The sequence below is a fragment of the Juglans microcarpa x Juglans regia genome, unplaced genomic scaffold (assembly GCF_004785595.1).
Source record: "Juglans microcarpa x Juglans regia isolate MS1-56 unplaced genomic scaffold, Jm3101_v1.0 JmScfU0054, whole genome shotgun sequence".
NCBI lineage: Eukaryota > Viridiplantae > Streptophyta > Magnoliopsida > Fagales > Juglandaceae > Juglans > Juglans microcarpa x Juglans regia.
This window is the reverse complement of record NW_024475798.1, coordinates 1-26,200: the sequence shown is the minus strand read 5'-3', so window position 1 is coordinate 26,200 and position 26,200 is coordinate 1. Positions and strand designations below refer to the sequence as shown.

General features: G+C 38.7%; 1 long non-coding RNA gene and 1 pseudogene across 1 annotated transcript; both read right to left on the bottom strand.

The window, feature by feature from the left end:
• Positions 1-23,628, bottom strand: LOC121245536 (annotated as a pseudogene).
• On the bottom strand, positions 23,618-25,281 carry LOC121245537. The gene is made up of 3 exons (XR_005936823.1): positions 25,172-25,281; positions 24,641-24,916; positions 23,618-23,717 (listed from the first exon to the last, which is right to left on the bottom strand). It is a non-coding gene; the product is annotated as an uncharacterized LOC121245537 (long non-coding RNA).
• Positions 25,282-26,200: the final 919 nt, after the last annotated feature.

Sequence of the window (26,200 nt, the reverse complement as noted above, 5' to 3'; positions counted from 1 at the left end):
CTGCAAATAATGATCAGCATCTCCTTCTCTCCTGCAATGCGTATTATGGAATAACCAGCTTCATCTGCATCAAAACCCCATACCTTGAGTTAGCTTTCTTCAGAGAACTAAGAATGCACCTCCCAATAAGTAAACAACTAGAGCCTAATGGATCAGAGTATTGCATTATTATCCAGCACTCACGCACTAGAGAGCAACCCACACAAATAGTTCAACTATGGAATTTATTTACGAAAAGTTTGTAAAAAAATAAATAATCTGAGAATCAATTTGAGCAGGAGGAAAACAACACGAGTCTGAACATAAATGACGAAAACAATAAAATTGGATACCAAGCATTAGGCAAAAGGATCCCGTATAACTCAAGACTAAAAATATCCTGTCAAATAATGCCTGCCTACTTTTCAATGTGTATGAAAAAGGCACACGCAAATCACACATTAGATCCCTTTTAACAATCAATTGACTAAACACTAAATCATTTCTGCATATTGCATTTAGACTACAGTTGCCGATGGAGCAGAGAAACAAAATTACCTGTGCGTTGCTGTTAAAAGGGCATGCAGACTCAATGCCGGTAGGCCGACTGGTCTCGAAATGCTCAATCACTAGATGGCTTCATTCCAGTTTAGAACTAGTGGGCCTCATATACAAACTGCCTTGCCCTGCTTGGAGGAGCTGCGTTTGTGGCTGGAGATGCCGAGGTGATTGTTGTTCTTGCGGCTGCTGTTCTTGCAGCTGATACTGTTGTTGGGGTTGAAGTAGGGGTGTTGGAGACTGTTGCAGAGGTAGCTGAGCCTGCCACTTTGATCCAACATTATGTCCATGCGAGGAAAGCTACCAGATAACTGCCTTGGTCCTAACCTTGACTAATAGGTGGTAATGGCTCACTCCCAGATGAATTTGACACAGGTGTGCTCCCCACAGAACTCACTTGAGTCACCAAATTAGGCTTATTAGAATCATATACTGGTTCCGAAGCATTCCACTGAGCAACGGAAGAAGAAACAACAGGAACCACATCAATTGAATCATTACAGATCTGAGGCACTCCAGTGCCAGAAATCATTGGAGAAGCACTATTCACAGCCTGCTGGTCAGCTTGAGCTAGTTCAGTTTGAGACTTGTTCTGAAACTCAGAATTCAAACGATTCTGTTGGAAATGTCTCTGAACCTTGATTGAGTTTGATTAACCTGCTTTTGGTGAGGCTGTGGCTGTGGCTGCGGCTGAGGTTGTAGCTGCGGCTGCTGGTGATTTGAAGCAACAACAGCAGATGGAACTGTATTATGGGAAGTTGATACTGTATGACCTGAAGGAGCTGGTGGAGTCTGGCCTTGACTGCTGTTGTCAGAGTGAGGAGGCATCTGCTGCAGTTGCTGTGACAAAGGTGGTGCTGGGCCAATTAGCTTTTGTTGTGCCTGGGAAGGGTTTGAAGATTGAGAAGGAACAATGGCTTAGATGGTTGGGCTGGGTTCAAGCCAGAGCCAGAGCCAGAGCCAGAGCCAGAATATAAGCCTTGACCTTGCATTACATGCATAATCGGCTCTCCTTTCTCAGGAGTTTGGCTTCCTGGAGGTATAGAAAGGCCATTAAGATGAGAGTGATCGATGGAGAGGTTCTGATGAACCAGCATGTTCCCTCTTCCCATTCCCTTTACAAGTTTAGCCTGCTGTTGAGACACTGGTTGTTGCCGTTGTTGAGGGTGGTGCCTGCCAGATTGTTGAAACTGCAGCTGCTGTGACTGTCGTTGCGTTGCTTCCCCACCTGATTGGTCAACCCACTAGCACCAGGATTCCGGCTGAGCCCATGTTGTGGTAGATGATGTTTCTGCTGATGCTGAGATGATAAAGGAGTCATCGGGGAAGTCGGCGTCACAGGTGACACAGATACTGGTTGAGTTGATGTTGATTGAATCTGAGAACTATTTTGAACAGAAGACGATATGGGAAGTTGTGGCTGTTGTTGTGGCTGTGGCTGGACATGCGGCATCAAAGCATTCGATGCAGCAAACGGTTGTTGCTGCTGCTGCAAATACCGCTGATGTAGAAGCCTTTCTTTAGCAAGGTGGATTGCATAGGCTTGGTGCTGGGAACCTGTAGCATGATTGGGGCCTTGAATATGAGGGTGATGAGGGCTACTAAGAGCATGAGACTGTTGTGGAGACATCTGATGATGCTGAGAATGGCCAGCATATGGTTGAACAGGTGGTGAAGTGTTCTGATTAGAGAAGGCAGAAGTCAATCCATTGAAATGGGGGATAATTTGGCTGTTCCCTTGTGTGGCCTGCATCTGAAGCTCAGGACCCACCATTGGCCTTTGATGCTCCGGGTTATGGCCAGGCTATAACACAAATAACATTTCTTGTGAAATGAAATATAATAGTGAATAGTGATGTATTACTAAGCCAATGATGACAAATCAACATGTGAAAGAACATAATATAGGTAACCAATTGAGGTGAGACAGGCACCCAAGTCAAATAACCATATCTAACTGCCACATCAGTAAGAGCACAAGTTATTACGAATACAGGACTTGAAATCATTAGCCCCGTTTTAAATTTGATACTGCTCCAAAGATGCTCGGGGAAAAAAAGCCAAAGAATACAAATATCACTACTTTCAAGCATCTTTACTGCCCACAAAACCATAGATAGTTTTCCATACTTGGCTTTACCTATTTTAATAAAATTCTTATTTACTGATCAAAAAAATAAAACCATAGATAGTTTTCCGTCTAAATTTGTCTTGTGAATTCCTTTAAATAATCCGCTTTAACTACTCTGAAAATAATTCACCTAGGTTATCAAATTAATATCATTATTAAACTTAAACGTTCGAATTTCTAATAACCAAATCATGCCCTTTCTTCCCCCACTTTTAACCACCCATAATTGTTTTGTACAACCCTCCGTCTTCTATTCTTCATGTAAATAATTACCAACCTTTTCCATCTACAGTCAAAGTCAACAGGGTTTTCTCTACTTTGTTCTTACCTAAATGTTTTTCTCCACTATGCTAATTTATATCAAGTATTGCGTGTGCATGATTGGCTAGTGTTTATGAATGTTAAGGTCAAACATAATTCGAAATCACACCTCCAAAGCTTGTAAACAAACAACTAGTCATTACCGAATTGTTTAGAAGTGAGATTTAGTGGACTCTTTCTTTAACCGTGAACCTCATTCATTTGGGATTGTCCATTGCAAAGTAATTTAGCACAGATATAGATGTTCACACCTCAATAAATACTGAATAGGAAGTATTGACGCAGCCAGAAACATAATAGTACGGTCAAGCAAAGACCTTACAATATCAGAATCATGATGTCTCATAAACTAATACAAGATAGTATCAATTCCAGAGATTTGCTCTTGAGAGGAAAATAATACATGTGCTACTAGATATATCGACAACCAAGATATTAAGCATGTTAGCAAAGTAGGATCAACGAGTCTGGATTACTGGGTTTGCTTCTACAACAAGTTTCACAAATCAGTAGGTGCGCATTTAATGCAGAACTAAATTAAGGAAAATGATTTTTTTTTTTTTTTTTTTTTTTTTTTGGGAGAGAGACAGAGAGATGTGGATTTTGGCTTTAGCAATTGGGGCATGTTCAAAGATGTAAACAACCCTTACCTCTAATTTAAGACAACCCAGACTCAACCCATCACTTCCTCCTGCAGTATAATACATCTATCCAGGGATTCAAGTAAGGTTTAACATGGGCTGGACAGCTCACATGAAACAATGGAATGCTCAAATTCAGCCAAACGATCTCAAATACATCTATCCAGGGGTTCAAGTAAGGTTTAACATGGGCTGGATTGCTCACATGAAACAATGGAATGCTCAAATTCAGCCAACAGATCTCAAATGAGCTCCAAACACACCCCACAATACCCTTGGCCAGGAGGAATAAACAAGAGAGTAAGATATAGAGCTAAATATTCTTTTACCTAGAAAAAAAAAGATGCATAGCTCTATATTGATAAGCAAGCCAAGTTCAACTAATGATCAACCAAAAGAAAGAATGCAGGGGGTACAACAACTAGATCTAGTTAGAGAGAGAAGAGATCAAGCTGATGCAACCTATTAAGATATATAGCTCTATTGATGCAACTTGATGTTAAAATAGTTACATCCATTCAATCCTAGAAGAAGCTTGTAGATTGATAGGCTTTAAAATTCTGGATTTTCGTCATGGTTTGAAGTATTTTTTTTCTACACAGTGCACACCCACACAGAAAACAAAAACCAAAAACCAAAACTAAATGCTACTATCAAAACAAGCAACTGTAGACTAGAAAAATGTAACAGTTAAAACTCACCCGCATCATATGCAAAGTCTCGCGGGGTCTCAACATAGAGTTTACTTGACCAGAACCAGCTCCAGAGTGCATAGTTACGGGGCTTGGCATCCCCGCCATACTGGAAGAAAGCATTGTCCCAGAATTCAACATAGATGATGAGGCCATTCCCTGAAACCCTGGCCTTGATATTGGCATGTTTCTATTCATCCCACATATCATCCCCATACCATTTCCACCAGGTAGCATACGGACACCACGATCAGTTCCCGGAAGACCAGCTGGAAGGACATGCTAGACTGCTGAATATTTCTACCAGATAACATTTGATTGTATTGCTGCATTCTTTGCTGCTCATCAACTGGTAAAGATGATGTTCTTGGAACATTGTATCTGCCATCCCTGAAAAGGAATAGGGAACCCACTAGTAATGGTTTAAAGAAATTTGGAAAAACAAAAATATAAAAAGAACATGGTGGTAAACAAACAGTAAAAAAGTCAAGCTACAAAACAGCAGACTACCTGACAGAGGCATTCAGTGTACCAGATGGACATGACAAGTTACTGCCAAGAACCACACCGGAAGACCCTTGCAGTGTGGAATTTGCCCCAGAAGTAGGAAGTACCGATGCAACAGTACCCTGACTTGATATTGCTAAACCACACGCATGAGAACCTTGATAACCAATGGAAATACCATCTTGGCTTGATGTTGTTGCATCACAGAGATCGGTGGGCCTTCAAGCAAACAACAAAACGAAACAAAATAATTTTTTTTGCAAGACAATAACTAAATATGGGCCAGGTAGTTTTGAGAAAATACATTAAAAAATACTAAATTTAGTAGCAGTAAGTAGGATAAAAACCAGCATGCAAAACCAAATGTGCAGAAAGGCGCCAAAACTTACGTTAGAACCCCATTCAGGTTATTTGGGCAAACTTGGTTAAGAGCCAGAGCATGAGAATTGTGAACAGGTACAACTTGTTTTCTATCCTGGTTATCACTCTTCAGAAGATAAAAGACTGGTCAGGAAACAGTTTAAACTAAATCATAAACAAAGCTCAACATAGATTGGTTTCAGGTCATACGCCTGTAGTTTCAAATGTGACACATTTTGCTTTGTATAGCTAACAAGCTGTCACAATTTAAGCAAGCCCTTGAAATTTCTATTAATCAAATTGGAAACTTTAGACTTGTGAATGCCATCTCAAAAATATGGCAGGACCACTTTTCAAATTGGAAGTCAACCAGAGTGGGAAAATACTGAACAATACAAAAATTTATGTATGTGCATACGTGCAAGTACCCAAAGAAAAGCCAACAAAAATTACAAGGTCTTATAGTTTTATTAATGGGCATATATGCAAACACAAATAATAATACTTTTCAGATTCAACTATATCTTGACTTGATGGAATATCGAGGACTCAATTTAAGTCTATAATAGTTCCCATAATTTCTAAATCAGAGATTCAGAAAGAAAATTACAAAAACTAAAACTGAGACTGAGACTTTTTTTTTACAAGTAATCAAGAAGTTTCATTCAAAAAACTGAGACTTCAATATGGAAAATTATTTAATGTGGATTAAAAACATTATTCTTATAAAGAAAAAAAGCTGCAGGAGATCAAAAAAACAATGACTTAGGCTGTTTTTGGATGTTGAACTGAGTTGAATTGAGTTAAGTTGAGATGATAAAATATTGTTAGAATATTATATTTTAAGATTATTATTATTTTAGAATTTGAAAAAGTTGAATTGTTTATTATATTTTGTATTGGAATTTGAAAAAGTTGTAATGATGAGTTGAGATGGGTTTAGTAACCAAACGAAGCCTTAGTATGAACCTCGACCATTAGCTCATACAGGGCATCCTATAATGATATCTGATCTAAGTTATCTAACAGATGATGGAAGCTTGAAGACTTTGATATAAAATTGCACCCCAAAAGGGGGGAAAAAGAAAAAAAGATTCTGCCTTGAAAGGAAATATAAATAAACTACAACCAATAACTATTGGCAACTGCACAAACAGCATTAGCAATTTGCATTGGAATTACATCAATATGTTCAAATCTGCACAAAAACAACTAATGTGCACTTCAAATCACAAACCTGATTCCTTCGATAGTGCTGCTTCTGCCCAATCATAATGATTTTCTCAAAGTGAGCCTTGATGGTATCCTCTTCCATTGGCCCCTGCAAGCGTTGAAACAACTGTCTGGCACTGCCCTGCATGAATGCAAAACAATATGAATAAGCTCGACAGTACACAGCTATCATTCCAATGCAGAGACAAAGTTGACGTCATTGTCAGAAAGCTTATGAATATTCTTGCCTTTGGAATGCCTCGTAATGTAGATGGATAAGACTGCGAAGACCCTGAATCTTCAGCACTATCGGCCCCATCCCCAGCACTCCTGTCCATTAAAAGTTTGTGATGCTCCTTGCACTCTTTAGGCTTACGAAAGATACACTGCATATGTTAGGCGGACCAATCGAATCAGTACCCAAAAGAAGGCAATACAAAGTAACAGGATTGCTCAAGATTTTAAATAACCATGATCAAATCAACAGGAAAGGTTACCATTTACCAGTAGAACATACAGCATGCCCCAGGTAAATTAGCTCAGGTATATGATAGGACAAATCCAATAAATAAATTTAAATAAGAAGATAACTACCTTAAACTGCAGAGTACCATTGATAACATCACTTACGAGCTCCCAGTTAGGACCCATATCATGTACAAGAACAAGAAGAGCCTAATAACCAAAAATATCAGATAACTAGCACAAGCAGTAGTGAAAACTCTAGAAATAACCAAAGATAGATGATGTTATGACAATGTAATGACCTGATCTTCAGACGGCGACCAGGGACTTCCAGAACCAGACAACCCGGTTGATATCTGCAAAGAAGATTAATTGCTTAAGTTCAGTGGGGAAAAAGTATACAATACAGGTAAATTAGCAACAATATGAACAAAACATATGAACAAAGCCCAACAATAGTTCATCACAAAGAGTACCTTCAGAGCTTTAACTTTCCGGCCCCTATCCCGACCACCTATCAATTTAATGAATTTATTTGGGTTGGACATATTACTCATTTGGGATGCCGCAGGGGAAGGAATGGACCCGCTCATAGGAGTAATGTTGTCAAAAGTATTATCAAGTGATTGCTTCAGAAACTTCGGCCTCTTAGCATTAGGTTGCCCATACAAACCTTCAGAGAAACAAGTTGAAATGTAAAAGACAGAGAACATAAAATATATTAAGTATGTTTTCAAGCAAATTACTAAATCTATTGTCAGTGAAAAAGAGCTGTACCATTTGTTCCATTAGATTCAAATTGGTGATTGTCCGATCTCTTCTTGGAATGGTCCCTCTAAAAATCAAAGGCATATAAAGGAGATGAATACTACTCTGGAGATGGTTAAAAAAAAATACAGTATTATTTCAAAGATAACTTGAACAAGCAAGTAAACTACTAAGCTATAAACATGCTAAAACCAGAAAAGGAAACAAATTAGAATCTTCATAGTAACTTGTGTCAAAAAGACCCAAGCTTGCTAATGAAAAGAAACGAGATAGAGCAGAGAGACGCCTGCTTGGCCCATTGTGAAACAACTGCCATATCATAAGAGTCCTCAGAATGCTATGAAGACACTTATAGCTTCCCTGTCACCGAAACTTCTCCACACGCCCTCCACTTACAGTCTATTTTTTCTTCACCTGGGCTTGAGCGCATTGATAAATAGAGCTTGCTAAAAAAACCTCCCCTCTGAACCCTTTATCTTAAAACTAGTTAAGGCACAATTGATATTATCTCTAGGTCTCCATGAAAGATGTATGCGACAAAAGTTTCCCTCTAGCACAAATTTTACCAAAAACTATGAAGCCAAAATGTCAACATTAGATCTATTTATTTTTTTGATAGGTAATCGAAGAGTTCATTAAAAGTGCAAAAGGCATAGCTTAAGTACACAAATAGCTTACGAGAGAACACATAATTAGAAATAGGGAAAAGAGGCGAGACAATCACAGAATTCAGCTCATTCTATAGAAACCATCCAAAAGAACAAATTATTAAAAAAAAAAAGTTTTAAACTTCAATTTTCACATGCAATCCCCTCCTCTCTCTCTCTCCAAATACACCACACTAGACATATACCGATCATCTTCCATACTGCTGCAATTTGTGGATGGCCAAATAACCCTCTCCAAATAATGAGGTCTAGTCTCCAAATACACCACACTAGAAAAATAGAGGCCATCTCACATACTGTTGCAAGTTATGGGCTGTCATTAACCATCTCCAATTGGTGAAGTCTACTATGCTTCTGGACATAACCCAAGCCAAGCCGACACAACTAAAAACGCCATTCTAAAGTATATTGGCAATCTCAAAAGTTGGCCTACAGATTCCCCACTCTTTTGTCGCACATAAAACACCAATCTGTCATAATGATGTCATGTCTCCTTAGTTGTTTTATGGTGAGAATTTTCCCCAAGGAAGCTGTCCAGGCAAACAAAGCTGCTCTAATAGGTGTTTGTCGCCAAATATTCACGCCAGGGAATGGGTTACAATACTAAGGTGTAAGGACCATACAGAAAGATCAGATAATGAGCTTCCCTTTTAATAAACATAAAACAGGCCTACGGAATGCAATGTCGAATGCCATGAAAGACTTGAACGTGTCTTCATAATACCAATTGGTTTTATGTGGATTGGCAGCTCAACGGTTAAATAAATGGTATTAGAGCTAGAGGTCATGGGTTTGATTCACAAGAGCAACATCGTGAGGAAGGGATTGTTGAAGAGTGTCCACAATACCGCTCCCTGCGAGCACTCTATAAACAGGCCTGTGGGTGCAATGTTGAATGCCATAAAAGACTTGAGTGTGTCTTCCCTAACACCAATTGGTTTTAGGTAGATTGGCAGCCCAACGGTCTGACACCTTTTTTAGTAGGGACCCAAAGCATCTTATCCACCCCTCCAAAGAACTCTGTGGAGGTATCAACCTCCCAATCTTGGGCAGCTCTGAAAAAATTAGCATTCCAATGCAAGGAGCCACTGGAGAACTCCAATAGAACAGCTGTTGGAGCTTCTTGTGCAAGTGCAATATTTTAGATCTCTTAGAAAGCTTCCATGAGGGCCCTATAACCACACCATAAATCATGCTAAAACCGAGTCCTAAAGCTATCACCCACCTCAAGCCTAGTATGACTAGAAAACACCCTCATCTTCTTATGATATTCTTCCATAACCCACCTCATATGATTTGGCCCATGAATCTCAGAATTTTGTGAATAGTAGTAAAATGGTTTGAGTGAAGATGTTTTATTGGGCTTCGGGAAGGGAGAGAAAAAGTTGAATAAAAAATATTATAAAGTTAAAATAATGTTTGAGTATAATTTTTGAATATTATTTTTGTTTTGAAGTTTGTAAAAGTTGTGTTGATTTTTGTATTTTGATAATGATTAGGTGATAATTAGATGAAAAAGTAGAAAAATTGAAAAATGGTTTGAGAAATTATGAGAAGTTTTGAGAATTCCTCAGAATTCTCAATGTCCAAACATGCCCTTATAATCCACCAGTGCTTTCCACAAGGCCACTCTCATTTTGATACCACCAAATCCATTTCCCTAGACGGCAATAGTTGAACAGAAGCAAGTTTCGAGCTCCGCTCAGTTTACTAGGTGATTATGAACTCTTTACCTTTTCACTCTATAAAAACTCTCTTTGTAGCTTCCCTATTCAATTGGCCGCACTAATAAGGAGGGGAAACAAAGATAAGAAATATGTAGGTAAATTGGAAAGAGTACTCTTTATCAAGGTAATCATACCACCTTTGGACATACACATCCTCTTCCAACAAACTAATCGGCGCTCAATCTTCTCAATCACACCTTTCCAAAAGACTTAGCCTTGAAAGAGGTGTCCAAGGAGAGGCCAAGGTATTTCACGGGAAAATAAGATACCCGACACCCAAAATGCTAGCCAAATTATCCACAGTAGGAACATTACCCACTAGAATCAGCTCTAACTAGGCCGAATTCACTTTCTACCCAAAGACCAAAAGAGGCTTCAAAACATAAACAAAGAGCCCTCAAAGCGCAAATGAGCCAATTTGGTCCACACGATATCAGAACATGAAATACAAACAATAGATGTGAAATACTAAGCATGCCAAGATTGTTTGCTCCCATTCAAAAGCCAAAGATAAAACCTCCAACAAATGCCACTGGTAACATTTTGCTAAGAGCCTCCATGACATAATGAGAAGTAATGGGGAAAGCAAGCACCCAATCTCAGACCACAAGAACTACTGAAAAAGCCAATAGGAGGGATATTCACCAATACAAAAGATTGCACTATGAAATATAAAGAGCGCACCAAGATCCTTAATTCTCCCAAAATACATATCCCAAGCCAATAAAGAAGAGATGCAATTCACATGATCATAGGCCTTCTCAATAATTTGCAAAGCAACCCTGGTTCTCTTGAGATGAGCCTACTACCCAAGCATTCATTAGTAATAACCACCAAGCCTAAAATTTGTCTATTTCTAGTAAATGCTTTTTTTATAAGTAAACGGTTAAATTATATTAATACGGATAGGCATAGCCTAAGTACACAGGAAGTATACAAGAGATAACACCTATTTAGGAGGAAGAAATAGAAATAAGAACTTCAAGGCCATTGAAATCTACAGCTTTGGCACAAAGAAACATAGTGCTAACAAATAGTAATCCAATCTCCTCCAATGAATGCTCCCTACCTTTGAACATCCGATCATTTCGTTCCTTCCAAATGCACCATCTGAATACATCGACCCATAACGCTCTAGCAATCTCGCAATGTAGTAGCAAATGGTTCATAGTCTCACCACTTTGTTTACACATACAGCACCATTCCTCCATTATCACCCCGCGATTCCGTAAGTTATCCATTGTCAAAATCTTTCCCAAAGACAATGTCTATGCAAAAAATGCCGCCGTAAGAGGGGCCTTGTTTCTCCAAATTCTTCTCCATGGAAAGCGATTATTTTGCAGTTGTGTGAGGGCCTTATAGAAAGAACGAACTAAAAATATACCTTTTCTGGTAAGTATCCACCGGAAAGTATCAACTCCTTGAGTAACTTATCAAAAAAAATAAAGTATCAACTCCTTGAGTACTCAGTGTCATGGAGTATAAGAGTTGGAAGAAATCTTCAAAGTTGCTGACTTCCCAATCTTGGGCCACCCTAGTGAAGCTCACATTCCACTAGAGTAAATCACCATTCCTCTCCATGAGGTCCGCCATTGACGCTTCATTCTCACGTGCAAGTATGAACACTATAAGGAATGAGTCTCTGAGAGCTCTATCTCCACACCGTATGTCATGCCAGAATTTAGTTCTTGAGCCATCTCCCATCACAATTCTAGTATGACGAGCAAATACTCCCCACCCTCGTCTAATGTGCTTCCATATACCCACGCCATAAACCCCACTTACCTCCTTAAAGCAGCACCATCCCCCCCCCCCCCCAACAAGCCTCTGTTATAGAGATAATTTTATAGAGATGCTTTCTATATCTAGATGGTATAGTAGATAAATAGATAACGTGTATAGTAAATAGACTCGTCGTGTACAGTAAATAGACTTAACATATAAATAGCAGCTAACGTGTATAGTAAGACCAGCAGCAATTAAGCACTGGAATCAGTGCTCCGTTGTAACCCTTTTCTATATAAATGAAGGAAAACAATGGAAAGAGGTATTTAGACCAATCTTGACATGGTATCAGAGCTTTTACTCTGATTATCGTTTCTCTGTGGTCTTTATCCTTGAGAGTTTCTGAGTTGCAATAGTAGGAATTGTTTTCCTTCTCTGTTTTCGCACGTTGGCAAGTTTCTAAATTTGTGGTGAGTGTTTTCTCACACGTCTAGTGAGTTTCGACTTGTGGGCTCATCACCTTGGTGGCTTTGAGGCTGTCAGTAGGTTTTGTGTGGTGGTTTGCTGTGATCCTGTTCTGGGCAATGCAGTTTGGGGCTTGTCGGTAGTTTCTGGGTAGTTTCTGGCAGCTGAAGACGTGCGGGTGTCTCCTTTGGTGAGTATCTGAATTTCTGTGGAGGTCTTTGGGGCGGTCCGAAAGTTTCTAGGTGGTTGTGTTGCAGTCGGCTCTCTCTAGGTGTTTTCCGTAATTTTCTGGGCAGGTATCGATTTTCTTGGTGTTTCTCTCCTTTGGTCCGTAAGGTATTTCTCCCCTTGAGCAATTATTTTCGTGACTTTGGGCCCCTTTCTTTTCAATCTGGGCCTTTTATTTTGGGTGTGAACCTAGTTAGGACCTTGCCCCCCCCCCCCCCCCTCCTATTACTGTGACTCACTTATTTGATGGACTACTTGAGCATATTTTTGTAAGTGTTTTTTCATCATGTCTATTGAAAATATTATTGTTCACTTTACTGGAAAGAATTTTCCTACGTGGGAATTTCAGTTTAAGATGTTTTTAAAAAAAAAAGAATTATCAAATCATATTGATGATTCTGCTGAAGTTCCTACTAATGAAAAAGAATTTGCTCAATGGGAGGTCAAGGATGCCAAGGTAATCTCTTGGCTATTTGGGACGATTGAGTCTCACCTTGTGATCAATCTTCGTTGTTTTACTATGGCTCAGGCTATGTGGGATTATCTTCACCGTATTTACCACCAAGATCATAGTGCTCGGAAGTTCCAATTAGAATTGGAAATTAGTACTTATAGTCAAGGAAATTTACCTATCGCACAATTTTATTATGGTTTTATTAACCTTTGGTGCGAGTATTCTGCCATTGTTCATGCTAAGGTTCCCACTATGGCACTCGCGGCTCTTCAAGCAGTTCATGTTGAAAGTCAACGAGTTTTAATGAAGCTTCGACCCTAATTTGAGCCCGTTCGAGCTGGTTTGTTGAACCGTAATCCGGTTCCTTCTTTGGATATTTGTTTGGGAGATTTGTTGCCTGAATAACAGCGGTTATCCACTCAAATGGGTATAACTTCTGAGAAGGTCTTTTTTGAGACTGTGAATGTAGCCTATGCAGCACAAGGGAGAGGGAGGAACAAGTTGCAATGTTTTAGTTGCAAGGAATTTGGTCATATCACTCTCACAACTGTCCTAAGAAAGTTTGCAACTATTGCAAGAAAGAGGGCCATCTCATCAAAGATTGTCGAGTGCGACCTCAGAATCGCCAATCCCAAGCTTTTCAAGCTGCTGTACAATCTTCTTCTTCATCTTATGTGCCGCCTACTGTAAGCTTTGATTCATCTGTTCTCACACCAGTAATGGTCCAACAGATGATTGTTTCTGCTTTTACGGCCTTAGGCCTGCAAGGTACGGGTACTAACTCATCTTCTTGGATTGTTGATTTAGGCACTTCTAATCATATGACTGGTAATACGACACGTCTCCATGGTGTTCATAAGTATAGAGGCACGCAAATTATTGAGATCGCTAATGACAGTACTCTTCCTATTACTGCTATTGGTATTTTGGGCTCTTCATTTCGCGATGTTTTTGTCTCTCCTAGATTGTCTACCAATTTGATTTATGTAGGACAATTGGTAGATAATAATTGTGATGTTCACTTTTCTTGTGGTGGTTGTCTTGTGCAGGATCAGGTGTTGAGGACGGTGATCGCAAAGGGGCCTAAAATAGGACGTTTATTTCCCTTACAATTTTCTATTCCTAATGTTGTGTCTCTAGCTTGTACGGCTACTGCCAATACTAATGAAATCTAGCATAAGAAATTAGGTCATCCTCATTCTGTTGTCTTGACTCATCTAATGAAACATGGGTTTTTGGGCAATAAAGAGTCCTTTTCTTCTTCTCCTGTATCTTTTGATTGTGCTACTTGTCGTCTTGGTAAAAGTAAAACTTTACCTTTTCCTGCGCATGGTAGTCATGCTTCTAACTGTTTTGAGATCGTGCATACTGACGTTTGGGGTGTGAGTCCTATTATTTCTCATGGTCAGTATTTTTATTTTGTGATGTTTCTCGATGATTATAGTCGATTCACCTGGATATATTTTCTCCATTCTAAAGCTGATGTATTTTCTGTCTTTCAAAAATTTGTTGTGCTTGTTGAGACACAGTTCAGTACTTGTATAAAAACTTTACGCTCCAACTCAGGGGGAGAGTACATGTCTCATTCTTTTCAAACTTCTCTTCATCAAATGGGGATCATTTCCCAACGTTCTTGCCCTTATACTCCTCAACAAAATGGAGTTGCTGAGCGTAAAAATCGTCATCTCTTAGATTTCGTCCATACTTTGTTGATTGATTCTTCTGTACCTTCTAAGTTCTGGGTAGAAGCTTTGTCTACTATTGTCTATTTGATCAACCGTTTGCCTACTACTACTCTAGATTATGATTCTCCATATTTTCGATTATTTGGCATATCTCCTGAGTATCAATCCTTTCATACCTTTGAGTGTATTTGTTTTGTTCATCTACCACTTGTTGAGCGTCACAAGCTTGCTGTACAGTCTGTCACGCGTGCCTTTATTGGATATAGTCCTTCTCAGAAAAGATTTGTTTGTTATGATGCTCATGCAAATAAATCCCAAATCTCACAGAATGTGATTTTCTTCGAAAATCAATATTTCTTTCAGTCTCAAGTTATTTCTGATCCTCCTATTACTCTTCTTCCCGCTTTTGATGATGTGTCTTCTTCTATTAAGCAATTTCAATCAGGTATGGTGTATCATCGACATCTTCCCCCTTCTTCAACACCCCTTCCAGACACTGATCCGTCACCTGATTCTACTATTCCTATACCTCGGCAGTCCACCTAGGTTACACATCCACCATATAGGTATGGTTTTCCTCACATCTCACTTACTGTCACTCTCGACACTATTTCTGTTCCTCACTCTTATACCCAGGCATCCACTCAAGCGTGTTGGCAGCAGGCCATGCAAGAGGAAATCCAAGCTCTTCAAGAAAATCACACTTGGTACCTTATAATTTGTCCTTCTAATGTCAAACCTATTGGTTGTAAATAGGTGTACTCAATCAAGTTTCGAGCTAATAGCTCACTGGACATTTATAAGGCCCGTCTCGTGGTTCTTGGGAACCGACAAGAGAATGGTATTGATTATGAAGAAACATTTGCACTTGTTGCCAAAATGACTACTATGCAAACTATCTTGGCACTTGCCGCGTCGTAAGGGTGGTCTCTCCGGCAAATGGATGTGAAGAATGTTTTTCTACATAGGGATTTGAAGGAAGAAATCTATATGTCTCCACCTCCCGGCATGTTTGCTACACCTTTCTCAGAGGTTTGTTGGCTACGCCGATCCTTGTATGGACTGAAATAAGCTTCGCGTACATGATTTGACAAATTTCGCTCTAACCTGCTTGCTTTTCATTTTACTTAAAGAGTCAATTTGAATCCTCTCTTTTTCTCTACAAGACTTCTACAGGAATCGTATTGCTTCTCGTATATGACGATGACATTGTGATCACTGGCTCCAATACTGAGTTAATTAAGCAATTACAACACCATCTCAAGGCCTCTTTTCACATGAAAGATCTTTGTCCCCTGCAATATTTTCTTGGCCTTGAGGTACAGCTTACTCCAACTAGTACGTTGTTATACCAGCACAAATACACACAAGACGTTATTCCATTGGTGGTCTCCAATCGGGTAACTCTGTTTTTACTCCCTTGGAGGTAAATCTTAAGCTTCATCAGAAAGAATGGGAGCTTCTATCAGATCCATCCTTGAATCGGCAGTTTGTTGGGAGTTTGAATTACTTGACGATTACTCGTCCTGACATTTCTTTTGTTGTACAGCAAGTTAGTCAATTTATGCAGGCTCCCCAACATCTTCATTTAGCCGTTTTCCATCGCATTATCCAATATTTGAAGGGCACCTCTACACGTAGATTGTTCTTTTCTAAAGAATCTTCCTTACAGTTGGTGGGAATAGTGATGCTGATTGAGCCGGATGTGCAGATACTCGTCGCTCTGTTACTGGCTGGTGCATGTTCTTAGGCAATGCACTCATTTCTTGGAAGAGTGAGAAGCAAGACAGAGTTTCCAAGTCCTCTACTGAGTCTGAGTATCGTGCTATGTCTTCCGCATGCTCTGAGATCACATGGCTTCATGGGTTATTGGGTGAACTTGATTTTCCTCAGCTACATCTCACTCCTCTTCATGCTAATAATACCAATACTGTTTAGATCACCGCTAATCCTGTCTTCCATGAGCGTACGAAACATATGAAAGTCGATTGCCATTCTATACGTGAATCCTTTGACAAACATGTGATTACACTCCCTCACATTTCCACTGAACGTCAAATTGCAAACATATTCACTAAGGCTTCGTTTGGAAGCCAAACTCATCTCAACTCACTTCAACTCATCATTACAACTTTTTCAAATTCTAACACAAGATATAATAAACAATTGAACTTTTTCAAATCTCAAAATAATAATAATATTAAAAAATAATATTTTAACAATATTTTATCATCTCACCTCAACTCAACTCAACTCAACTCAACTCAACTCAACATCCAAAAGCAATCTATAGCTCTTTCTCAGCAGCGGATCAGTTCTTGGTTGACAAATTGATGCTTCTTGATCCACCAACATCAATTTGAGGAGAGATGTTACAGAGATAATTTTATAGAGATGTTTTCTATATCTAGATAGTATAGCAGATAAATAGATAACGTGTACAGTAAATAGACTCTTGTGTACAGTAAATAGACTTAATGTGTAAATAGAAGCTAACGTGTATGGTAAGACCAGCAACAATTAAGCGCTGGAATCAGTGCTCAGTTGTAGCCCTTTTCTATATAAATGAAGGAAAACAATGGAAAGAGCATTCAGACCAATCTTGACAGCCTCCATATTTTTAATCAATCACTGACTTCTATAAAGCTTCGTGTTCCGTATTATAGCGCCAGAACCATTTCCCAAGTAAAGCCCGATTGAACACCCTCATATTTCTAACTCCCAAACCACCATAAGAGATTGGGAAGCATATCTTGTCCCACTCGACCAAATAAAATTTAAACTCATCCCCAAGTCTGCTCCAAAGGAAGTCACAATGAAGTTTCTCAATACATGCTACCACACTCAAGGGAATTGGGAACAAGGATAAAAAAAAAAAAAAAAAAAAAAAAAAAAAAAAAAAAAAGTAAGTAGATTGGAAAGAGTGCTTTTAATTAGAGTAATCCTACCACCTTTCGACAAATACAATCTCTTCCAACCTGCCAATCTTCATTTAATCTTCCCAATTACTGCATCCCAAATAGTTTTAGCCCTGGAGATGGCCCCCAAAGGAAGCCCAAGGTAATTCATAGGGAAGGAAAAGATCTTACAACCAAGGGTGTTACCCAACAGCCAGATATTACAAATGTTGCCAATTGAAACCAACTCTGACTTGGATAAATTCACTTTCAACCCAGAAACAGCCTCAAAGCAAAGTAGAAGTGCCCTTAGTGCCTGAATCTGGTTTAGATCTGCCTCACAAAAAATAAGAGTATCACCTACAAACAACAAATGAGAAATGTGAAGAGTACCTCGATGTATGTCACCAACTGAAACACCAGCCTAAAACCCATTATTAACCATCACTGAAATCATTCTACTACATGCCTCCATGACTATGATAAAGAGAAGTGGGGACAGAGAATCCCCTTGCCTTAGACCTCGGGAGCTGTTAAAAAAACCAACTTGGCAGCCATTCAACAAAACTGAGAACTGGCCATCGATATGCACCACCTAATTCATGCGCACCACCTCTCCCCAAAACCACACCTCACAGCAAATACAACAAAAAATCTCAATTAACATGATCATAAACCTTCTTCATATCCAACTTGCACAAGAGACCCAAATTGCCTTCTTTTAATCTACTTTCTAAGCATTCATTGGCGATGAGAATTGAGTTCAAAATTTGTCTTCCCCATACAAATGCATTTGGGGGTTTCGTAATGATCTCCCAGTCGATTTGCAAGCACCTTGGAAATGATCTCATACACCCCATTCACAAGGCTAATGGGCCGGTAATCCTTAACCTCTGATGCCCCAATCTTTTTGGGAATAAGTGCAATAAAAGTGGCGTTGAGACTTTTCTCAAATTTCCCAACTGAGAAGAATTGATGAAATACCTTCATAAATGCATTTTTTAACTTCGAAAAATCTTCTCAACAACCCAACTCACCTCATTCACAAGGCTAATGTGGCAGTCATCAAAGTCAACTACTCCCATTATTTGGAATAAAGACTATTAAAGTGGAATCAAGACATTCTCAAACTTCTTATGTAACACCCCAATGGAAGACCCAAACCACATGGCCTATACTCCAAAAGGACTAGTCAATGATACAATTGGAGCCCATTGAAACATTATAAAGAGCAAGAATTTATCATTCCCAAGCAATGTGGGATCACATACATCACCTACCTTATCCTCTTATTATATGGGGTATCACATATTAATAGCATGAAACTCCTTGACTACGTTTATATTGTCTTCTTTAATCACATCCCAACAAGATTAGAAACAAATAGTAACCATCTAGGAGCAGTGCTTCATCACTAATCATACTTTTTACCATTCTATGAACCTAACTTCAAATGGCCTCTCTAGCCATGTGGTCATCTCTTCCTCAATTATTCGAGTGCTAATCCACCAAGTTTAGGCATCCATACAAAATGCTCTAAAAACAAATGCTTATAATATTGGTCAATGTGGTTCTTAACTAAACTTCATCAGATGAGATTGATTCATCAACTCGAAGAATTCGATAGCATAGTTTTTCTCCTCTTCGAGTTAGCCACTTGATGGAAAAACTTTGTACACTCATCTTCCTCATTTAACCATAAGGCCTTGGATTTCTACCTCCAAGAAAATTCCTCCATTAATGAGACCCTTTCTAAGTCAATGCTCCACGTTGCCAAAGTTCATTGCAAGTCTTCTTTTAAGTCATTCTTCAAAGCCTTTAGTTTTCAAGCCAAAATAACACTTGATTGCTTGGAAATGATATGAAGACCACCAATGTCTCACCCCGGTTAATTCTACTTTTAGCCATATATTCTTAAATTTCAAGTGCCTTCTAACCCTTTAAATGCCTCCACAATCGATAATAACAAGGAAATGGTCCAAGCAAAGTTTGTGTACCCTCTTTAGACATAAATTTCGAAAATGCACTTCCCAGCCTACAGATACAAAAATCTATTGATTTTAGACCAAGCAGTTTTTCAATTATTTGACCACGTATAAGAACTTCCAACAAGGGGAATATCCATAAGGTCTTACTCACTAATGAGAATTACGACATCCACCATAGCAAAAAAAGATGAACTTCACTTGATCATTAACTTGGAAACCAAGTGGAATTGTAATCCCCACCGACGCAACGTTTAGTCCCACCAACTACAAAGCCTACCCAATTCACACACACCCCTTCTACTCGTATCGAAATCTAGCCTATAAGCACCCACAAAAACCCAATAAATGTTGTCTCCTCTGTTTTTAAAGGAACAAACCACCATAATTTCTCCCACATATTTTGTTTTTCTTTTTTCACCACCCTATTATCCTAACATAGCAATACTTTACCTGACGCCCCTTTGGACACTAAATAAATCCATCCCACATTATGACAACCACACAAGCTATAAATGCTTCTAAAACCCACTTCTAGCATAGTTTCTTGCAAACGAATAACATCTATCTTCCATTGCAAAGTGGATTTTTAATTCTAAGGAGCTTATTGCCCCATTCAATCCCCTAACATTCCACGATAATAGCTTAGGACTCATAAAGAATCCAAAAATGCCCTCCCCTCGAGTCAACAGCGATTAGAACTCCCACTTGAATCATAGTTGATAGACCAAGTGAGTCTTTTTAGATTTCTAGATCTTTTTAGGCCCAATTTTTGTGAGGGGGTTGATCCTTGATGAGGATACCCCACTACAATTGCAATAAACAAAGCCATAAATTGCTCTTCAAAGCCCTCACACGATATCCCTACACAATCTTGAATTTCCTTCCATTTTTGTAGTACCCCATTTGATAAGCCTTGAATTTATGGGAACAAAATGCCCAATTCTATTGGCTCACCCACTACATACCCAGTGTACAAAGTTAAATCTATAGGAAATGCCCTATTTGTTCTTTTGATATCAACTCAAGAATACCAACCATAACAGCTTTCCTCCCCGTTTCCCCTTGTGAGGAATTGTCTACTACCCAACATTTTCATTTCAAATGTATACTCACCTTTGGTATCAACCGGTGCTCTTCTGATGTGTCAAGCTTTGGATGTCACTTGCTCATCAAAAAGCCCAACATTAGCATCCATTCTCAAGTTCCTTTCTTGTGTACCCCTATCTTTGACAACCTTGCACACCTCGAGTTTACCAACCATGCTATTGTTATGTTCCTCAATTTTTGGTCTCTGAGAACTCCTTTTAAGACTTCAATGTCCTTGAAAATTTACTATGTTTATATATAGATCAATATGTCATCACATTCCATAGGAGTCGGTGCCACCACAATAATTGGTCCCTCGGTGACATTGCCACAGTGGAGCAGCTCTTCCACCGCCTTGCTACAAACATAATGACCTAGAACTATGTTCCCACTTTACATAGTTCTTTATATGAACCATCCTTTTGCATGATCTACCTCTTGGGATGGCTAGATAACCTTGCCTACATCCACCACCGAACCCTACTAATGCCAAATATATGCCATAACCCCTAAGGTTTGGCTCAAGTGATAAAGGCCTTGGGCTTGGAGGTATTGCTCCCTCCAAGTCTAGGGTTCAAATCTCCCTGGGTGAAAACAATCTCTAGGCGCCATTGGACTGGGGGATTTTCTCCTTAATTACCCAAGGTGCACTTGCGGGAAACTCCTTGCCAAGGGCCTGTGCAACCCCAGGATTAGTTTGGGTGGTGTTCCCAGACACCCGATGCCAATCAAAAATATATATATATATATATGCCATTTTCATTTGAGCACCATTGGACCCTGTAGTACCATTTACCACTCTGAATTTGAGAAATCTGTCCATACTTCCTCATCCATTAAACCCCTTCATAAAAGGCAGTAGCCAGTCTACACACATCCTCCCCATCAAAATTTAGTGAAGAGCACCCTTCCTCCACTCATTAATTTTTTAAGATCAAGAGTGGTCAATGGATAAGCTTAGAAACTTATTTTTTAATACTTTACTCCATGGGTCAATTGTAATTAATTTTCATGGCATGACTTTTCATGAATTCCTTGAATCACTAAACTAGCACGCTTAGGCGTTGCACTTGTATATGTCCCGTACACTTGGGCTCTTGTTTACTCTTTGAGACAAAAATTTGTTTAATGTTAAAAAAAAATCCTTCCCACTACAAAATCCTCCTCAGCGATGAACTCTTATCATCTTCAACTTGATAATGGCCCGATTTATAAACACTTATAACGTTAAAGAATAAAGCCCAAATTTAGAACACTAAAATACAGAGAAACAGAACAGTGCTTTAGGTTTTGCATTTACTCTGATTCCAGTTCTTGGCTGTAATTGTGCTGTTCTTCAAGAAGTAATATACATGACTACAATCATTTTAGTTCAATTTATTAAAAAGAAAAATAAAGTTTCATGAAATTTGAAACTGTATTCAATGAAAAGAACAAAGGTCGTGTGCTCATTAAAAAATAGCAGAATCAGATTCATATTATATTAAACAACTTTCAATGAACAGAACAACAATCACCTGTTCATTAAAAGCAGCAGAATCCAGATGCCATCCTAGGCCATACGTGGAAGCCTGCAACCATATAAAATTTAAGAAACTTAACAGAGGTAAAGGAAGAACATAAGAAGCAAATAACAACAATTTTTTAGGTAATAAAGAAGCCCCTGGTGTCTGCTGACAGGAGTTCTTATGTACCAGATGCTTTGCCTTCTTCTTCTTTTTAGGCCTCATTGATGATGTTTCTGCATAGTCATATCGCAAATGCTTTTCGAAGTCCCCAACTGACTCAACCTCAGCACTTTTCTGGATCTGGTATCCACCATGCAAAGTACTCTGGTCATCTTGACAAGAGTTAGTATCTCCACTTGAAGCATCAGTCTTAACTTGAGCCTGTACGGTCCCAGTTGTTCTAGCACTGAAAGGACTCGAAACCCTTTGCCTAGTAGCAGTGCGCATACGTTTGGTAGGAATTGAACCAAGATGAAGACTGGCAGGCCTTTTTCCAATCAACATCGATTGTTGATTTCCAGTTGTGCATTGTCCAAATGGCAAATCAGCTCCCACTTCATATGACCTCGAAGTGTATGACTTCAATTTCTTTCGTTTCTTCTGGGAAAATTTTGATGAATTGCTACCTTCAAAGGCTCCAGGCAAAGAAAACATGCCTGTTTCTCCTTCATCCTCATCATACGCACTCTCTTCATATCCATACCCTGAATTTGAAAAATAAACTTGTAAGGATCACTAGACTGATCAACAAGGACTGATAGATTGCAGTAGTCTCAACAATACCTGCTGCGGCATCATAAGCTGATGTCTCAACTTCTTCTTGCATGGCACTCACAGTTCTCTGGGATAATTCAATTTTAATCATGGTAAGAATATGATTGCAAAAGAATATCTGCTTATGTGAAATACATTCAGAATAATACTGTCTTTTGCCAATTAAAACATCAAAGACACCCACAACCACAGAACAAATGAATGAAAGCATAGGAAAAAAGATATATAGGCAATCTTATTCACAATGTAAACATGAATGGAAGAAATATTTTCAGAAAAAAAAATATATATATTACCTCAGATTGTAGCAGATGAGATTCAATAGATTTCTGTAGGTCTCCAATGCACCAAATGGAACTGAATAGAAGAGGCACTCCTGCCAATGTATAACTCAAAGGTGTAAAATATTTGGAAAGAAATTTTGATCTAATATGGAAAGAAAATTTTAATAGAAACAAACATGCGAAGTCATCTTTACAAGGCAGCCTAGCCTTTGGTTATCAGAAAAAAACAAGGTAGTGTAACGTATGGCAAGCCTAGAAGGCTTTCAAGACATCATAACCAACCTAGCACAAGAATAACAGCATATCTATGTCTGTAAGTGAGAAAGGAAGGAAGGACAGAATGCTGGTTCACAAACGTCAACATTGATAAGTTAAAAATACAAGTATAATGAAACTTGGATCATACATCAGTAAGATGATCTTCCCATGAAATCTCCACAATTCCCATATCAGATATCCTGTCGGGAGTTGTTGGTGCCAGCACTTGAAGAGAAGGACGAGAGAGCTGTTATATTTCAAAAATCTAGTTGCATATCCCATTACAGCAATTGGAGTATTTTGTCTGGGATATTGTGTCCCCATTTCTTTGCTTGTCTTCTGCCATGACCACAAAAATAGTTATCAACAAGTACACCAAGATAAGAAAAAACTCTATTACTTGGAAAACAATTCACTGCATTCTGCCCAGAATCACAAATTATAGGGGAAAAAAAATAGATTATTAGACAGTATTATATCTGCTGTAAAGTAAGACAGAACTGCGAGGGCATACAAATAAGAATTTTTCAGCAAAAGAAGACACTCATCTTAAAACCAAAGGTCCAATGCTCCAGTTGATAAACAGATCAGAAGCTACAAGATACATCACTCAAACTCAACACATCCAAGCTTGCATATATCCAAGTACTAAAGGAAAACATCTAAAACTTAAGTAGTTTACATGCCTTTTAAAGGTAGTTAAAAAGGATCAATTCTATATTATTGAACATATGCTTCAGAATATCCAGCCCACTTCTGCTAGTTTATGAGGTTCAAATCCAACAGAAGTCCCAGAGAAATCCACACTCCTAATGATCAATTTATCTCCTATGGCTCCTACTCTCTTGACTTGAAATCAGAATATAAAAGAAAGTAAACTGCTACTCCATCTTTCCATATGAAAAAGACTATCCACATACTGCTGCAAATGACCTGCCTCTATCTTTCTCCGAAAAACCGTCTCCATTTTCCAAATATTCTCCTTCAAAATTCATTAGTGACACTTCATATATACTTTTTTTTTTAGTAAACAAAGTTTGTATTGATTCATATATACTTTTTTTTATAAGTGTATTGATTCATATATACTTAGGACATGAAATTTAAACAACCATAACCATAGAGCTAACTGCACATTATGATAAATATGTGATAATATAGATGAGATATTAGAAAAGAAAAAAGTTGCGGTACAATGAACAACGGTTAAATATCAAACAAACACACAAGAAAAGAGGGTCTCAAGTAAATAACCGCACCGTATCAGATCCTTCAATCTTGTCCTTAGAAACTTCATCTCCATCCACCTTCCTTGATCCAAACGAACTGTACTTGCAGTTCTTTTGACCAACACCTGGATTATCATTATTTGAAATAACCTCTGCTGAACACCAAAACTGCATGACAGCCTTTGCCAAGGTGTGAGCTACTCTTTTTAGCTCCCAAAATTGATTTTGTTTTTTGAATCTCAGCTGAGAAGTAATAGCAACCCGCCGACATATTTGAGCAGCAGCATCTACCTTCCAAAGACGCTCCTATAACAATAATGAGGGAAACAGAGTTACAGCAGGGATATAGTCGGATATGGTTAACCACAGAAAGTTTTGACAAAAGATAAATTTCCAACTAGGATTGTGCCTTTGTGCTTTTTAATGAAATTCTTATTATTAAAAAAATGTACTTCAAACTGTGTGCACTAGAAAGTCCTACCAGACAAGATAAATTCAAGAGAGAACGAAAGGTCCAAATGAGAAAAAATTTGAAAGAATGGAATTTCCATAAAATCATACCTGTGCAAATCATTTGCCAACCAAGCCATTTCCTCAAGAACAAAATCCCATTGAGATTTTCGCCGATTCTCCGAAAATAAAGTACAGACGGACAACTCTGCTATTCTCTTACGCTTGCCTGTATACGGCATCATGTCAGTCCTTTATAGCTTTATGATGGATTAAGAAAATAGGAAAATTGCTTCAAACCACACTTGAGAAAAAGGGGTCATAAACCAGAAGAAAAGGTAAACTAAGAACCTCTATAATCCGTGCCTCTTCCAAAATAGAATCTTCATGCGCCTTGTCTGTCAATTTTGAGGAGTTACCAGAATAATTTTGAAGGTCAGTGGCACCAGAAGAGTCCCTCCCTGACAAAGCAGCCCCTGGAAGCTCACGGTTCGAGATATCCATGGGTTCTTCGTGTCTACCAGCACAAATGGTTTCCTTGCTAGGGTTGGAATTATCAACCAACACTTCATCTGCTTTCCCCTCAATATCTGATTCAGTATGTTTATTTTGTCGCATCCCCTCAATGTTAGAAGAATATGTCACCTCTTTCTGCAATTCAGATCTACTCGTGTGCATATCTTCCTCAACTTTGACTGTAGTACCATCTCTAGAGTGGTTTTGAGAAACAGAATCACAATGAGCATTGAAAATAAGACCACCATCAACCAGCTTGGTCTCGTTCCTTTTGTCAACACCATAGGACTTATCCTTTTCTTTAACCACCTCACCACCTACTAAATCCATTGTCTCTTCAAAATCTGAAGTTTGCTCCTTAGTTTTCCCATTAGATACAGCATTCCTGGTAGTACACATTTCATTATCATTATTTACATCTATGCCTAGGCTAGTTTGGGTACCAGAGCACTCTGAATCTAAACCCTTCGTGCCAAATGCAGCATTACTATTTTGACCTTCATTAAGTTTGCTTTCTCTATCCAATTGAGTGCTGTCAAACCCATTCAGCTGACCAGATCTAGTTTCATTCTCTGCTTTTGCTGTAGTTGCAACAGGTGGTCTTCAACACTAGTTGAAACTACC